Source organism: Rhipicephalus sanguineus, chromosome 3 (assembly GCF_013339695.2).
Source record: "Rhipicephalus sanguineus isolate Rsan-2018 chromosome 3, BIME_Rsan_1.4, whole genome shotgun sequence".
In the NCBI taxonomy this organism is placed as follows: Eukaryota; Metazoa; Arthropoda; class Arachnida; order Ixodida; family Ixodidae; genus Rhipicephalus; species Rhipicephalus sanguineus.
The window spans coordinates 53,414,898-53,427,056 of record NC_051178.1 but is presented as its reverse complement, the minus strand read 5'-3'; positions in this window follow the sequence as shown (position 1 = coordinate 53,427,056).

Sequence of the window (12,159 nt, the reverse complement as noted above, 5' to 3'; positions counted from 1 at the left end):
GGGCCGAGAATTACGGCCCGTGCAGTGCTCTAGGCTGAAGCGGAGATTAAGCTAGCCGGCCGTCTGTCTCCGTCGCACGGACAGCGCATGAGATAACATCTTCCCGCGTGCGGGCCTGCCGTCGATTGCTCATCAGAGAGGAAACGCCCCCCCCCCCCCCACCCGCCCGTCTTTCGTAAGGAGCAGGAAGAAGTTGGTAGGTATAACGTGGCAGCAGAAAGCACAGGACCGGGTTGATTGGCGAAACATGGTAGATGCCTTTGCCCTGCAGTGGGCGTAGACAGGCTGATGATGATGAAAGGACTTAAGAAAAACTTGGCAATGGGCTAGTTGGTTAAACATTATCGAAGATTTTTGCGCAAACTTTACAAAAAAGTGACTGGGAACAGAGTAAGAGCACACAAACGGAACATATGAGCGGCACATATTGCGCTCATCTGTGCCGTTTGTGGGCTCTTACTCTGTTCCCAGTCACTTTTTTGTAAAGTTTGCGCAAAAATCTTCGATAAGATGAAAGGACGCCAGGGGAGAGGGGGGGGGGGCGCATCGTTCGAAGGGCGCAGTCGCTTGCGCGCGCGCCATCTCGAGGCATCAGGAGACGGCTCGTAAACTTGCTGTGCTCTCAACGCTTACTTCGTGTTTAGAGAGCTCAGAGCAAGAAAACGCTTCGGTTCCTGGAGCGGCCATATTCCCTTAAACCAGTGTTTTGTTGAGTTACGCGAGATCGAATCCAAAAGAGTTAGCTACTACCCTTACTTCGTTTAACAATACAGTTTGTTGGTATCGCAATCATTGCTTCGCCCTTAAGCGAAACTGAGTTTTTTTACCCGTCAGCTATTGACCACCGAAAGCGAGGGGCGGACGTGTAACATGGGGTAACCGCTTCACTGTGGGCCGTCAGCGACTAGCCCGCTACTGACAGCTGCGTATTTGCGGCTGCTCCGACCAGGATATATGCTTTTATTAATGAGATGACATTTTTAAAAAGCAAGCAAAAAATTCGAATTCGAACCCTAGCACGTAAGCTCGAAAGGGCAGGGCCTTTTAGGGGGTATTTACCGCAGAGTGTTTAAACTCGGACGTGCTGGTACAAGCAATTACGAAAAAGCTCTTCCGAATGAAGATCCACGGACAAAGTTGTAATAATACACGTTGGGCTAGGCTATGGTGTCAGCCATGTTCTTTATTTAGAACACCCTCATCTTCCTCGTCTTCCCTCAGTCCTTCTCTAACTTCTCCACCACGTCCACGTACACTCCCCCTCTTTGAAGACTCATCCCTCCTGGGATGATACATGAAGACGTTTCCAACAGTCGCAAACTCCAGCACACCGTCACCGTTTACGTAACCAACCCTCTTGAGAACGCCTTGTTGCACTGCAGTCTGCACCACTCGATAAGGTCCCAAATACACCTGCTTCGTGCCGGGAAGGCCCTTTCTGACGAGTATCAGATCGTTCAGCTGTATCTTAGGTATCCGCGTGTTATGGCGGCGGTCGAAGTTTCTCTTCATATCTTCCCGATATCGCTGGTATGCTTCCGAAGTTTTTCGCTTTTCGCACAATTGCAGGCGGTCAGCAATGCGAAGCTGTTGATCAGCAGGAAGCACTGGCGCCTTTCCGAATGCCGCAAAATACGGGCTACAGCCGATGCTCGCAGTGTGCGATCGGTTGTGATGAGCAACAGCTGCCTCCAAGCAGCATTTCCATCCGCCTTGAAAGCTTGGGTACATTGAAATGAACTGCTTCAAATCTCGTATTATTCTTTCAGCCATGCCATTTCCTGCAGGATGGTACGGCGCGCAGCGTCGCAAAGTAACTCCATGTTGCTTCGCCCACTCTTGCAAACGCTGGCTTAGAAACGCTGGTCCATTGTCTGATATCACTACTTTTGTACTCTTAAACATCTCACGGCTCAAGAGAGCAATCACACTATTCGCGTCTTCTCTTCCCGGCCGTGCAGCCACTGTTCTTGTGCACTGGTCTATTGCCACTAGGAAAGACTGTGTTCTTCCTACTCCAGCAGCCTTTTTCTTGAGCTCTGCAAAATCGACGTGGACAACTTCAAACGGTATGTCGGAGTGTTGAGGCAAGACCATCTCGTCCGTTCTCTGAAGGTACTTGGCTTTGTGAACTTGACATTGATGACAAGACTGAACATACCGCTGGACGTCATCTTTCATGTGTTTCCACTGGAAACGTTGATGGATATTGCGATAAGTCCTCCAAAAGCCATCGTGTCCGCCTGAGTGTGGGGAGTCGTGATAAAGTTCCAAGATTCGAGGCACCATTGTTTCGGGGACTGCGAACTTTCCGTTGAGGAACTGGAGTTCTTCAGTTCCCTCCCACAACAGGTTTGCGTTGATGTTTTCTTGATCAGGAATGACCGCAAGTCTCGAAAGTGCATCTGCATCCTTTAGGTGCTCCCCAGGCCTGTGATGGACCACGAATGTAAACTGCTGGAGTTCGGCCACCCACCTAGCGATCTTTCCTCTAGGCTCTGCGAGGTTAAGGATGTAAGTCAAGGCTTGATGATCCGTGAAGAGCGTGAAGCTCCTGCCATCCAGGTAAGGTCTAAAATAGCGTACGGCCATTAGGACTGCCAAGGCTTCTTTCTCTGTAGTCGTGTAGTTAAGTTGCGCTTTCGAGAAGGTGTACGAATAGTATCCGACGACCCTCTGTTGCCGGCTCCGCGGACAGTCGGCATCTCTTTGGTAAAGCACTGCACCTGTGCCATAATAAGAAGCGTCGGTGTTCAGTTCGAAGGGCAACTTGAAGTCTGGAAGAGTGAGAACTGGATCAGATGAAATGATGCTCACAAGGCTGTGATAAACGGAATCACACTCTGCTGTCCACTGAAATGGAACATTCTTCTTAGTCATTTCTGTGAGGCATTTAGTTTTTGTCGCATAATCTCTAATGAACGACCGAAAATGCCCGGCCAAACCCAGAAATACCCGCAAAGAGTGTAAGTCATACGGCTTCTGCATTTTTGCTATTCGTTCTACGGATTCCTGTTTCGTTGTCTTGGTTTGGCCATCAAATACTCTACCCAGAAACACAACTTTTCTTTGGAAAAACTCACTCTTCTTCTCGTTAATCTTGAGCTCGGCATCACAAAGTGCTTGAAGTACTCTAGCAAGATGGTTTGAATGTTCGTCCTCGTTGCGGGAATAAACAATTATATCGTCAATGTAGACGTTACAAAACTTCCCAAGAAACGGTCGCAAAACGTCATTCATCATCTTCTGGAACCAAGCGGGTGAGTTCTTCCATCCAAATGGGAGTCGATTATACTCGTAGATTTCAAAGGGCGTTATGAATGCAGAATATTTCTTGTATTTTTCAGATAGCGGAACTTGCCAAAAACCTTTGCATAAGTCAATGCGCGAGAACACTCTGCATCCACCCGTTTCATCTATGATAGAGTCTATACGTGGCATAGGAAATGGAAAAAGCTCTGTCTGCTTATTAATTTGTCTATAGTCTGTGCAGAGTCTAAGACTTCCATCTTCCTTAGGTGCAATGGTGATGGGCGACGCGAATGGAGATGTGGATGGACGAATGATCTGTGCATCCAACATCTTTTGGATCTCGTTCTGAAGCCACATTCTTTTCTCCCTTGACATATTGTAGGGCTTTTTTCTCACCACCGTCGTATCATCTAGCTTGAATGGTACCTCAAACTTTGTAGTTGCCGTAGGATATCCTTTCAAGCATATCAATTCCGGGTAAAGCGTCTTCACATCTTCACCTGACGATGGCTTCCTTAGAGTCCTCGAAGGTGAAGTTGAAGTTGAAGCGTTGAGGCTGTGGCGCTTTTCTTCTGTAGTCACTTCTCCAGTCCAGTAGATGTTAAGGTGAAGTGCACTGATGGCTGGACGTGAAAGGAGTAATTCATAGGGCACTCCGTCCAATACCAGTGCTTGCGCAGCGACAGTGTTTCCGAGACACGATATGGTAACACAAGTCCATTTATCGTGAACATCTCGCCTTCCATCGTATCCGTGTACTTCTACAGGTCGTCCCTGTTTTACTTTCTCACTCTCAACAATACTGGCATTTATGACTGTGACGCTGGCTCCGCTGTCAACTAACGCGCTCCTTTGCTTTCCATTAACAAAAACAGATATGTACAATAGACTTGTATGCGACAAATAAACAGCTTCTCTTGATGTCATCGGGCGGAAGCCGAGACCCTCTTTATTTAGTTTTTTGTCACGTCATCTAGCTCCTCATTATGGCATGAGTCTTCCTGGTCGGTTAAAAATGACACACGCGTTGCGGTAGACTTCGAGTTTGCAAAGGGGCGTCTTTCGTCAGCTCGTGTGGTACCTGTACACCTTGCAGCAGGTGTCATGGTTTGACGCTGGGTTCCTAGGTCCTGGAGGTAGAGGTTTCGCATTCCCCGCAGAAGGTCTTCAATCGTCTTGAGTCCTGTCACTTGTATTTGCTTCTGGAGGTCCGGACTCAAACCATGGATGATAAGCGGAACCACAGACGTCTCGGGCAAGGATGGGTCAGCCAGCTGGAGCAACCGCCTTTTCTCGTAAAAATAGCTGAGTGCAGATCCAGACGTGTACTTGAATGCGATTGCTTTGTCCCATAGCAACACTTTGTTCTCGCCAAAAGAGCTGAGAAAACTTTCTTTCCACTCTGTCCATGGCTTGTTGCTGTGAGCGTTGACACGCAACTCATACCAACTCTTCGCTATTCCCGAGAGGAATAATCGCATGTTTTTCACTTTATCCTCGTCACTGTGCCAGTAGTTTTCGTTGCATGCATATTCGTAAAATGTTAGCCAGGACTCGGGACTGCTAGACTCTCCATCAAACATGTCTGGCTTCACGTGTTCGAGACTTGGTCTGCTTAATCGTTCGGTCACGTTTACAAGCAACCGCATTAAATCATTTTGCTGCCTGTTCTGTTCCTGTTGCATTGCAAGAAACTTGTTGAACAGCTCGACGGAGCTGTCAGACGAAGCAACGGTAGCGGGCTTCGCGTAGTTTCCAACTGGAGTCAGAACAAAATTCTCATAATCTTGAAGTTTCATATTGATCCTCACTGTTCCTTTAGCAATTAAATCACTTGGAGTGAGCTTCGTTCTAGTGCTTATGTAGGAGACAAATTCGTCAGTGCTCACTGCTTCCGGAAGAGCTTGTTCCTCTTCATCTTGAGGCGTTGCAGCCAAGATCCGGATGCCACCGCGTTGATTTGCTCCAATGGTGAAGTCCACCCACATCTTGACTTGAATGTCCACACAGGAACTATACGTGGCTGCGCCAATTTGTAATAATACACGTTGGGCTAGGCTATGGTGTCAGCCATGTTCTTTATTTAGAACACCCTCATCTTCCTCGTCTTCCCTCAGTCCTTTTACCGGGGGTATTTACCGCAGAGTGTTTAAACTCGGACGTGCTGGTACAAGCAATTACGAAAAAGCTCTTCCGAATGAAGATCCACGGACAAAGTATATCTGAGGAAAAGTGTGAACACGTTTCCACCGTTCGCGTGCTCTTCCATAAACGCGAAGCAAGGAAAATTCGATATTGTTCCATATATATACTGCTAGCGATCCCAGATTTCATTCCGCGATGTCCGGAAACAGAAGTGACAGACATTTTATCGGCACACATGTAGTTATTACTGAACATTGCTTTCTTTACGTGCCGTGCGACGCTTGAAACGAGCTATCAGCAGCGCTTCTAGAACAGACGACGTCCGCCGATGAATCGCCGTCGCACTTTCTCGCTACCGAGAGGCCTAGACGTCACGAGCCTCTGCGGAGAGCGCGTTTTGCTGTCGAGCCGACTTGCAGAACAGAAGCTGCGTCGGCACCGTGCATGGCATCGTGCCTTATTCGGGACGCACGCGCGAGCACAATTTATTCAGCGGAATAATTCTTGGTCCATGGTTGCGACTTTGGCAGCCCCAAGATCAAGCTGCACATGTTCTGACGCGCCGGCCGTGCGATTGCCGGTGATAGACGCCCCCAAACCGGAGACTTTGGCGCAGTTTGGCGCAATTTTCGACGATATTATCAGGATGGCGCAGTAAATACAATTTGGCGCACTTTGGCGCAGTTGGCGCAGGAGTGGAATCACTGCTATCGGTAGTACCGCTATCGACAAACTATCGATAGTGGAATCGGTAGCACCATGGTTGACATTACTAGCGATATTAGTGCCACACGTGTCTATTGCTTTGTTTTTATGTATTCGGGTTTCACCCACAAATACTATTAGGAACGTTTGACGCGGACCGCACCGTAACGTTTGAGAAGCTTCACGGTTATTTGAGATGACTGTGTTAAGGTTACGCGCCGGACGCCAATAGTCAAGTTTATTCGTGAGCTTACGCGAGCACCAGCGATAACGCTGGAAGGTTTGATGACTGATGTACAAAAGACGACGCGTTGCGTCGATAACTCGACGGCCGACGACTCTCGTTACCACTATCAGGCGCAGCCTGTATCGCTTGTATTTTGAGTTTTGATTTTCTGGGCACAAGATCGCCCATATAAAGAGCTCCGTGTTTCCCAGTCTCGACTGCTGACACGCAGGTCGCGGGATTGAATACCGGCCGCGGCGGCCACATTTTCGATAGAGGTGAAAATGCTGCTTAGATTTAGGTGCTCGTCAAAAATTCCTAGGTGGTCGAAATTTCCGGAGCCCTCAACTATGGCGTGTCTCATTATCATATATTGGTTTTGGGACGTTAAACCCCAACAGTTATTATTATTATTATTTCCCAGTCTTGTTGCAGCATTCTTCAACGTCACAACCACGTGTCAGTACAATGTTGAATAATGATGCTGTTGCGGGCCGGCCATATGGCCCAAATATTTGCGATAGCCTACTATCTGCTTCGCTTAATTTATGAGCAATTCTTGGCAAAAGATATAAATTATTTTCGCAGTGAAAATGGCGAAATATGTCCATAAATAAATCAATAAATTCCCATCCAAAAGCAACCAGCTACACCTTACAATTAACAAATTTATTTCTTGATATTTTTTTATTTTGAAATCATAAAATGCAATATAAATATGAAGCCGCGCAGTTCCAGTACATGTAACGCCTTCCTTTCCGCTACAGCTGAATAGTTTGACCATGTGTAATCATGTGTCAGCAAAGTACTCAAGTCAAGAACACAAGGATGTCAACTTTCTAGCCCTTCAGCGTGCTCCTCCGGCTCCCCTATGTACCACGCGCGCGGGGAAAGAAGTTTATTCTGCAATGAGTTCGTTATGTTGATTTTATGCTATCGATAGTACCATCGAATTTTTATTGCGATATCAATTATATAGACAGTCTCGGCTGGATTTTGCCGTCGCCGCCGTCATGCACCGTATATATATATATATATATATATATATATATATATATATATATATATATATATATATATCAAAGTCCCAAAGAAAAATAATTCAGGAAAATGCTTCCGAAGCGCGGAATCGCACCAGCGACCTCTCGTTCCGCAGCGCGTGGCGCTAACCACTACGCCAGATGCGCAGATCTTTCAGGTAGCTAACGGCGAGCGTTATATACACACCCTTTACGCTGGCAGGCCTCAGAAACGGCAGGCGCTTATAAGCGTTTCTTCATTACCAGCGAGATGGCGCGAGGAGCGCGACGGGCGGATTTAAAAGTCGTCGGCGAACTCGCTCGCTTCTTCTTATATTTGCGCAGGGAGAACCTTGTCCTTCCGCTGTCTGCTAGAGCGGTTTTCTCGTGGTGAGGGGAAGAGGGATGTTTCGAGCTTTCACCGTGATGTTCGCGCTCATGTTACGGAGCGTACGAAAGTAACTTGAGCTCAAGGGACGCCGCTAAACGAACAAACAGAAGATGAGCGCGAACTATGAAGCGTGCTTCAAGTGTCACAGCTCGACACTTGAAGCACGCTAGTTTCCTTCGCTGCTTCAGCCGCCTTTCCAACAGGAGCGCTGTTCAAACTGAGAGTATTCATTGGCGAGCCTCACTTCGTATAGCATTAGTTTCTTGCTATCGCATTCATTGCTTCGCCCTTGCGGCGAAACTGTGACTTTTTTTTTACTATCGATAGCGCTATCGATAGTATTTTTTACCACCGATAGTTCGATAGTGACTCAGCTATCGATAGTACCATCGATAGTTCTGCATCACTAGCGCATACCCACCTGAGGAGTTTTGCACGACGCAACACAAGTTACCGAAAGATGAAACAGCTTCATTGGGACGAGAATCCATTGATACTGTGAAACCAATGATAGCTTTTACAACGGAGCACACGCTACCGACAGCTTAAACAGCTTTCCTGTTCAAACCGCGGTTCGAGCTAGGCTGGAAGTCACACATTCTGCGTGGTAGGTCAAGTATTATACCATAGAGCCTGTATACTCCCATGGCTCCCATGCCTCCATGTACTTCCACGGCTCGGCAAGCTATAGTCAAGCCTTGCTCGACCCGGTAAAAATACGCCACCAACCGCTACTTATGATATGCACATCATCGCACCGCAACGCGCTGTTGGTTTCGATAAAACTGACGGCTGTGCTGTAACGTAAGTGCCCACGTTACGTCCGACCATAAGCTCTCGATATTGTCACAAGTACTTTACGTACGAAACGACGTTGATCCATTTCCTAAAGCTTGGCTCCGAGCGAGGAGGAAGAGGAGGGGGAGGAGGAATAAACTTTCATTAAAGCCAGCTTTTTAGTTGGCTGTGTCTAGCCCTCCCCCCTCCCCCCACAAAAAGAAAACATATGCTGAGTAGTCAGCTGCTTCGCGACTGCTTCGCATGGCATCGATTCCCACGCATGTGCCGGGGTTTTTCGTATCATGATCTGCGAATCGTGTTCTTCACACTCAAGTCCTCCTGTGCCAATTTTCGTATACCGTTGAAACTCGATTTCACGCAGTGATAAGGGCACTCGAATTATTTCGTTATATTGGGAAGTTCGCAAGATCGAGGAAGATATTTTTCGGTTCTTCGAAATCTAAAACTGCAGCGTAGCGTCACCCGAAAGATGCCGCGGCATTTTATTTACCACTAATGCAAGCCTGTACGTTTGCAAAGTCCGCGAAGGCTTCCCAAGCACGAATTCCTCGTATGTCACGGCGATACAGGCGATGTACACGGTCACGCGGAGCTACTACAAGCTGCCGGTGTTCAAAGACTGGGAAAACGAGTGCAGTTATTGTGCAAGCAGGCAGAGCAATAAAGTTCTAAGGAGACGATCACTGCTATCCGTCGCATAAACCATTCAATCAACCATCGTATTCCTGTGGCAATATTTGCATTCACTACAAACCACTACAGTTCAGCGCTATTCGATAAGTAAAAGTGCTACGGACTATGGCGTCCTGCCTCGTCAAAATAAAGCTACTGTCGTGCCTATAGGTGCCGAGGTGCCTGGGGCGGCGAGATAGCGTCAAGGCGCACGTCCGAAAAGACGTGCGCCTGTATACGTAAAGACGTGCGCCTGTATTGGCGCACGTCTGCATAAAAGCTGGAAAAAAGTCACTGCATTTTTGATCGCTTCTTTCCGGAAAAGCTTCGTTAAATCGAGTTCAGCGCCACGCAAGCTTCGTTAATTCGATTTGATGACAACATTGAACGTTATGGGTACCTACCGGTGAATGGAAATTTCTTCGTTAGATCGGGAAATTCGTAACATCGAATTGCATTACATCGAGTTTTAACTGTATATCTAGTTAAGGACATGGATGGACGGACGGACGGACGGACGGACGGACGCACGGACGGATATGGTTTGGTTACCTTTGGTTCGCTAAGAAATGCCTCGTCCGTCATCCGTCCGGACGGACGGACGTACTACGGCAGTCCGTCCGTACGGACGTACGGACGTACTACGGCAGTCCGTCCGTACGGACGTACGGACGTACTACGGCAGAAATCGACTGCCGTAGGACGGACGGACGGACGGACGTACTAGCGGCAGAAATCGACTAACAAATCGGCTATCCGGCTCGCGCAAAAATCCTATATACAAAAACGCATTATTTCAGGCTTCTGACACACTGTGAACGAGGTAATCCTCACCTGTCAACTGGAAGCATTTCAAACTAAATAATAAGCCGGAACAGGACAAGGTAATACTGCAACACCACAACAATTTCAGGAAAATTTAAGCCGCATTTGAAAACATTTTTTAAATTCTAAAACCACTTAAAAAAAAATGTGGTTGTGAGTTGTCTTTCTATATTTTGCTTTTTATGCTGCCTTTCGTGTTTTGAGCCTGGCGCGAACTAAACAATTTTTTTCGCTACAGCCGCTATCTCGGCAGGTCTGGCGGTTTCATTACGAATTGATGTCACATAAATGATGTGTGACCAACCAAAGTTCGTATTTCGTTGGGTTTAACGGATTACTCGGAATATAAGTGTTTGTTATAATGAGGTTCAAATGTACAATATGCACAATTTTAGATTTCCAGTAAGGTATACTGACACGAATTTTAAATGTTTCATGACTGTTACTCTAAATGAAAGCACTGGTGTCGAGAACCCTGTAAAGAGTATTGTGATGCCTGGGAATCCATTCAATATATTTTATTACATCTATCTTTAAAAAAAACATTTTGGGTTTCGATATCAAGGTGGTGGCTTCTCAGTGACGTGTCGTCGCAGTGTGACGTCACGGGGAGACAGCAACCCTCGACGTACTAGCGGCAGATGTGTCATCTGCTCGTGGTGCACGTAAACATCGATGAGTGAATTGTCGTCGAGCGACAACGACAGTGATTTCTGCTATATAGGCTGCGCGCAGGATGCAGAATACGCAAACTCGGTAAATCTGTGTTGACTCGTCGGGATAATGCCCATTGGGATTGGGGCTGGCTTGCTAATTCTCAGCGACGAAAATATTAAAGTCCAAAGAGAATGTTTTATACGTGTTTTCTGACTCCGTTGTGCGGAGAGCGTTAATAATGCATACCAAGGGAACGTAAAATGTCCCCTTTGCGATGTCTCAAAATTTTTATTGCGATAGCAATCATATGGACAGTCTCGGCTGGATTTTGCCGTCGCCGTCATGCACCGTATATGTATAAGTATATATATATATATATATATATATATATATATATATATATATATATATATAAATGCCCCAAAGAAAAATAATTCAGAAAAATGCTTCCGAAGCGCGGAATCGAACCAGGGATCTCTTGCTCCGCAGCAGGTGGCGCTAACCACTACGCCACGAAACGCAGACCCTCCACGCAGCTAACGGCGAGCGTTATATACACACCCTTTACCACTGAACGGACTCAGAGACGGCAGGCGCTTATAATTTCTTCATTACCGGCGAGATGGCGCTAAGAGCGCGACGGGCGCATCTAAAAGTCGTCGGCGAGCTCGCTCGCTTCTTCTTACATTTGCGTAGGGAGAACCTTGCCCTTCCGCTGTCTGCTGGCGCGGTTTTCTCGTGGTGAGGGGAAGAGGGATGTTTCGATCTTTCACCGTGATGTCCGCGCTCATGTTACGGAGCGTACCAAAGTCACACGAGCTCAAGGGACGCCGCTAAACGAACCAACAGAAGATGAGCGCGAACTATCGAGTGTCACAGCTCGACACTTGAAGCACGCTAGTTTCCTTCGCTGCTTCGGCCGCCTTTGCAACAGGAGCGCTGTTCAAACTGAGAGTATCCATTGGCGAGCCTCACTTCGTATAGCATTAGTTTCTTGCTATCGCATTCATTGCTTCACCCTCACGGGGAAACTGTGACTTTTTTTTTCAGTACACCTTTAAGAGCACTGCTGTACTAACTCAGAACCTCCCGCCGCTAACATGTCCTTGTACGTTTCGGAGATGCCCGCTATGCTGAACGCTTGTCTTGTTCAACCAGCGGCTCGCTTCCGAGGCGCTTTATTTTATTGCGATAGCAATTATATGGACACTCTCGGCTGGTTTTTGCCGTCGCCGTCGCCATTGCCCGTCGCCGTCATGCCCCGTATATGTATATGCGGCGTTTTTTTTAAATGCACTTTAACTGAAACTGAAAAAAAAAACGCACTTTTTTGCTACTGCCATTATGATGGGGCCTACTTCAACAATTTTTTGCCAGTGTGTTCCTGCCCCCTAAATACCTCAATCGATTGTGGCTAAAATCTATATAGCCCACTATCGTCGGTATTCAGGAGTGAACATTGTGTT